Source organism: Nicotiana attenuata, chromosome 12 (genome assembly GCF_001879085.1).
Source record: "Nicotiana attenuata strain UT chromosome 12, NIATTr2, whole genome shotgun sequence".
NCBI classification, from domain to species: domain Eukaryota; kingdom Viridiplantae; phylum Streptophyta; class Magnoliopsida; order Solanales; family Solanaceae; genus Nicotiana; species Nicotiana attenuata.
This window is the reverse complement of record NC_032000.1, coordinates 6,398,363-6,404,884: the sequence shown is the minus strand read 5'-3', so window position 1 is coordinate 6,404,884 and position 6,522 is coordinate 6,398,363.

Below are 6,522 nucleotides of genomic sequence, written 5' to 3'. Positions count from 1 at the left end.
TTTTAATTTCTGTTCTTTTGTTTTCTGCACCACCCACCGCCAAAACCCCTAAAAATTTTGTTTTTTTTGTTATTTCTAATTTCTTGTTTTTGTTTTCTGCACCACTCACCATCTACCCTACCCCCCACCCCCCCCCACCCCACCCGAGCAAACCCCCTCAAAAAATTTTTTTTTTTGCTTTTTTTATAATTTTAATTTTCTGTTTTCTGTTTTTTCGTTTTTCTGCACCGCCCACCTACCCAAAAATATTTTGTTTTCCTTCCAAAACTTGAAAAATATCACATATATTCTAATTAAGCATCACTCGAATAAAAGACCTTGAATTTTCAAAAGCATGTTTCTTTGTGGGTGGCATTCAATATTTTATTCCTTTTTTTCAAAAATAAAAAAGTGAATAGCATGCTCGATTAAGCAAAAATCTAAGTAGGCACTTTTCGGTTACCAAAGAAGAGATTAATTTGTTAATTAAGTTATTAAACGTTAAGGCGCGAAATTAATTAATTTCTACTAATTAATTCAACGTTAAGGCGCGAAATTAGGTAAAATGACCAAAATGCCCTTTAGTCCAACGCCTCGGAATCGAATAATTTTTACGTTTTCAGAACCCTCTCACTCTCACGAGTCTAACCATATAAAAATCTCGCAAATCGGAGGTCAAACACTCACTCAAAACTCAATAGTTTAGCCAATGAAGTTCCACCTATTTTTCATTCAAAAATCCGAAATTAAGGATGAATTTGTAATTAGATTAGTGGGTATTAAGCATAAGGGAGTAGAGAATCACTACCCAATCGTTGCCCTCGAAAACCCCTCGAAATTGCTCCTAAATCCGAGCTCCCAAGCTTGTATTTTGATAAAAATGACTAACCCTCGTTTTTGAAATATTAAATACTGCCCAGAACTTTAATGCATCGCGAACGCGGAGGTGAGCTCGCGTTCGCGAAGAAGAAAATTTGAAGATGCCAAAATTACCCTTCGCGACCGCGATAGGTAGACTGCGAACGTGAAGGCCTGGGGACATGAAGCTTCGCGAACGCGACGCAAGTAATGCGAACGCGATGAAGGAAAATGTTAAAGTCCAGGAGCTGCTCTATGCGAACGCAAAGCAGCGTTCGCGAACGCGACGGGGAAATGGGCGAGGCTACGCGAGCGCGGAAGTGGGTATGCGAATGCGTATAAGGAACTGGCCCCCCTTCAAGATTACACTACGCGAACGCGTGAGAGGGGACGCGAACGCGAATAAGAAGTGAGTCAAAGCTACGCGAACGCGATGGGAGGTACGCGAACGCGAAGAAGGATCTGGGACCTGCAACTGCTGAAGGATTTTTCTGCAATAACACAACTCCAAAATGCTCCGTTGAGCACCCGAAACACACCCGAGGCCCCCGGGATCTCAACCAAACCTACGGACATATCCCATAACATCATTCAAACTTGTACCAATCCTTAAACCCCCTAAAACAACGCCGGAAACTCGAATTAAACAAGGATTTGAGCCTAAGAACTTAAATTTTCATCAAAACACGCTTTCGATCAAAAACCTAACCAAAACACGTCTGAATGACCTGAAATTTTGCACACACATCCTAAATGACATGACGGAGCTACTGCAACTTCCGGAATTCCAATCCAACCCTCGGATCAAAAACTCAATATCGGACCGGAAACTTCAAAAATTCAAACTTCGGCATTTCAAGCCTAAATGAGCTACGGGCTTTCAAAATACATTTAGAACACGTTCCTAACCCCGAAATCACCTAACGACGGAACCATTGGATTTCCATTCCGAGGTTATCTTCACTCTGTTCCGACTACGGACCACTTTTCAACACTTAAACTCTCATTTAGGGACTAAGCGTCCCAAAACTCTCCGAAACCCAGCACCGAACGTCCCGGCAAACCAAAATAGCAGAAATGAACTTAGGGGAAGCAGTTAATAGGGGATCGGGGCGTTAATTCTTAAGACGATCGGCCGGGTTGTCACATTCTGCTACACTTATAAATTCGTTCGTCCTCGAACGAGCATAGAGAACATACCTGAAGTAAGAAAAAGATGAGGGCACTGGCTATGCATATCCCGCTCGGTCTCCCAGGTCGCCTCCTCGGCCGGCTGATCCCGCCACTGAACCTTCACTGAAGCAATGTTCTTTTACCTCAACTTTCTGATCTGCCTGTCCAATATAGCCACTGGCTCCTCAACATAGGATAGATCCTTGTCCAACTGGACTGAACTGAAATCCAACACGTGCGACGGTTCACCGTGATACCTCCGGAGCATCGAAACATGAAATACCGGATGAACTCCGGTCAAGCTGGGAGGTAAGGCAAGCTCATAAGCAACCTCTCCAACTCGCCTCAAAATCTCAAAAGGGCCAATAAACCTCGGACTCAACTTCCCTTTCTTCCCAAACCTCATGACGCCTTTCATAGGTGAAACCCGAAGCAGAACTCGTTCTCCGACCATATATGAAACATCACTAACCTTCCTGTCCGCGTAACTCTTCTGTCTGGACTGGGCTGTACGGAGTCTATCCTGAATCATCTTAACTTCCTCCAATGCATCCTGAACTAACTCTGTGCCTAATAGTCTGGCCTCACCCGGCTCAAACCAACCCACCGGAGATCTACACCTCCTACCATATAAAGCCTCATACGGCGCCATCTGAATGCTGGACTGATAACTGTTGTTGTAAGAAAACTCCGCCAATGGCAAGAAATGATCCCAAGACCCTCCAAACTCAATTACACACGCACGGAGCATATCCTCAAGAATCTGAATAGTGTGCTCGGACTGTCCGTCCGTCTGGGGGTAAAATGTTGTGCTCAACTCCACCCGAGTACCTAACTCCTGCTGCACGGCTCTCCAGAACCGCGATGTAAACTGAGTACCTTTGTCCGAAATAATAGAAACTGGAATACCATGCAGACGGACAATCTCCCGGATATAAATCTCTGCCAACTGTCACACCTCCTTTATTTACACACCTACCCCGAAGGATAATGTATAAGGGAGTTTTTCCATTTTAAGTGACATTATTCGAAATGGGATTATTTATTCATTTCAGAGTCGCCGCTTGGGATAGGTTTGGCTTTTGGTGTCCCAAGTCACCGGTTTTTCTTGAATCCCAAATCGAGGAAATTTTCTGCTTTCCAAATGAAGTCTGCGAACCAGAAATTCTGAATAAGGAATTCTGTTGACCCGGGGGAAGGTGTTAGGCACCCCCGGATCCCGTGGTTCTAGCACGGTCGCTTAAACTATTAGAATTGGCTAAAAATCTGATTTTAATATATGTCATCCTATAGTGCAATTTTTAAAATTATTTACCGCTTTTATTTATTTTTTAGGAAATTGAACGTCGTTTAAAACATGTTTTTGGATCACGTCACATGAAATACACCCGGATCCTCGACACAATTTATTCAACGTTTTGGGATTTGTATTTGGGTCACATGAAATGCACACCCGAGTTTAGGAAGGTAAAAATTATTAAAGAACGCGCCTAAAGCGACTAACGTGTTATTAACTTTGCGGGAGGCCATGAAAATTCTCTAAATGGCACGCCCCGAGTTCTAAATATTTTAATGAAGTAAGGAAAGAGGGCCACGCAATTTTATGATTTCATTTGGCGCGGCGCCTCGTTTTTATTTTAAAGGCCAACCTAAAGGACTACGATCAAGTATTCTCTCTAAAGGGCCTAATTAATTAGCATTGTGAATTGCTATTATTAAAAGTAAACAAGGAATTTGGGCCTCAAGTTCAAGTACACACTTGAACAAGAGGAAAACCTCTTAATTCAAGTATGCTACTTAACTAGAAGGCCCAAAACCCATGTTAAACAATTAATCCCATAACCCTAGTGTGAATTCAGGCCTTCAGCATTTTTCTTTGGGCTTCAAACTTAGCCCAGGAAGAAAGAATACATGGTCAGTTTTATGAGGAACTGCCTCATGTGGGCCTGGGACGAATAAATTTAGGCCCCAAATCCTATTTAAATGGAAGGCTGTCATGTTTTGGCTCATAAATGAGCCCATAATCAAATATATATTTCTATTTGGATTTCCAACTACTGATTTTAATTCACATCTATTTAAATGAAAGTCTGATTTTAATTCTAAATATTGATTTTAATCAAATAACCTCGAATCCAATCATCACATGAATATTCCACTCATAAAGTTACCAAACGTATTGAATTTGAACTTTCAAAAGCCGAATCAGTTTTAATCAGCACATTCTATGGATTTTTATGCATGACTTAAACCTGTAAATGAACAACTGAACTATCTAGTGCATTTAAAACCAAATACGCCTGATCTTACACTAATAGGAGCATGCAATCCATTTTAAATTCAATTTCCAACTAGTATCTTACTATCAAATTAATTTTCAATGGACATGATAGCAAGTCTGAATTTACTAACACTACAACTAACCTTTCTGATACTATTAATAATAGTTTGAATGTCCAGTCATTAGTACAAATGGAGATCATAAACCTCAGAATCAGTTTCCAGTTCAATCTACTCTTCTAATTTTAAAAGTTAAACTAACACAACAAAACAAACTAAACTATACTAAAGCTAATGAATAATCACTAACCTAACAGTACAAACAGTCCATTGCAAATCAGATTAACTGCAATAAGATACAATAAGGCTATAAAACAGTCTGAATTTACAACAAAACTCATGCGTCAAACTTCATTTCATTTTTCTCAACTTGAGACCTACATTGGAACGGATTCAGGGAGTGTACCTGGAAGTTGAAATACAATAAGAAGAAGGAGAAATCAGCAGCAGTAGTGAGCAAATAGCAGTGTTAAACAGCAGCCGCAAGGAATGGCACAGAAATTGCTTTGAAAACCAGCAAAATGGAATTCAAATCTCAAGGTTGAAGCCAGTTGATGATCAGTAGGAAACTAGACCTCAAATTTGATTTCAAACCCAAATTCAACTCACTTCTACACCCTTGAATGCTCAGAAATCGTATTGGAGATGAAGAACTTAGAAAAAACTAATAGAACAATATTTTTTGGGATTTTTCTGTTATATTTTTTTTGGTTTTTGAAGAACTAAGATCTAAAGGAACTCTCTCACTCACAGATTTCAGTTTTTGGTTTTTGAATTTTGAAATTCAAATTTTTTAGATGTTCAAAACTTGTAGAAACTTTTGGGGGATTTTTCTAGATGCAAAACTTTTTTTCAGATTTTCCGACTTGTTAATCAAGGCAATGGGCATGCCTTTTTATAGGCAAAGCTTAGGGCTGCCTTCAGATTTTCATTTACACCTAAGTCCCTCTTTTATTTTTAAATTTTTAGCTAATCAGTCCCTTATTTATTGGCTTGTTGCCCAAGTCACACCACTATGAATCTGAAATTTCAATTAGAACCCCTTGTAGGTGCTTCTAGTGGCTTCTAATTTCAGTTACTAAAGATTCCCTAAATTGAATTCCCTAGATTACCCTTTTCAATTCTGAAAATTAACAAGTTAAACCAAACCAGCCCCCTCTTACCCTAGTAACTAGTCAAGAATTAACCATGGTTAAACAAGATTCTATCCTATTCAGCTATAACCAAACGATCCTAAAAATTAGACTAATTAAACAATCATGAAATTAAATCTAAGGATCAGTAGACCGACAATTAGGCAATTGAAACTAAAATCAGATTATCAACAACGCTCAAGAATCATTTAATCATAACAAAACACAAAATCAAACTAGAAAAGAAAACAAAATCAAAACAGAACAAAATTAAACCAAAACTAAGATGAAAACATAATCAACTACAACCCTAAAACTTCTAGATCAACTAATCATAGAGAACTTTAATCAGGGAGAGAATAACATATGCGAGGTAAAAGAAAGAATTCAAAAGAAGAAGAAACTTACTGATTTTTGGGCCTAAAACTCGAAGAACACAAGCTTTAGTTGGCTGACTTGAACCATTGAATCTCGAACTTAAATCAAAATTCGAGTAACTCGGACAACTTCGAAGGAAATCAGTGACATATGAGGCATGAGGGAGGCACAAGGGTCACGGGGTATTGTTTTGGAGCGATTTGGGGGTGGCGCCGCCACTGGAGAAACTGTGGCGGCGCTAGGGTTTTGCAAATTCGGGATGTTCTAGAGGGATTTGAGAGGAAGCGTTTGGAGATTTGGGATGGGGATGCTAAAAGGGCTCAGGGGTGTGATTTTGGCGGCATTTGGAGGAGTTAGGGTTTTGGCCGGAACTTTGATTCAAGATTCGAAGGTCTTGGGTGTGTTTTGAGGGAAATGGATCTGGATTCGGAACGAGGAGGTTGAGATGGGGTAGTGGTGTAAATTTGGACAAGTTTGGGTGATCGCCGCCGGCGGAGGCGATTTTCGGCCGGCGGCGGACGGCGGAGGACGGCGGAGACATGGTGGTCTGACGGTGGACGGCGGTGGGAGATGGTGAGTACGAGGATGGAGGGTTTGGTCTCTAAGTGTGTTATTACACTTTTATTTAAAATGATGGAACAAATCTGGACCGTTGGATTGG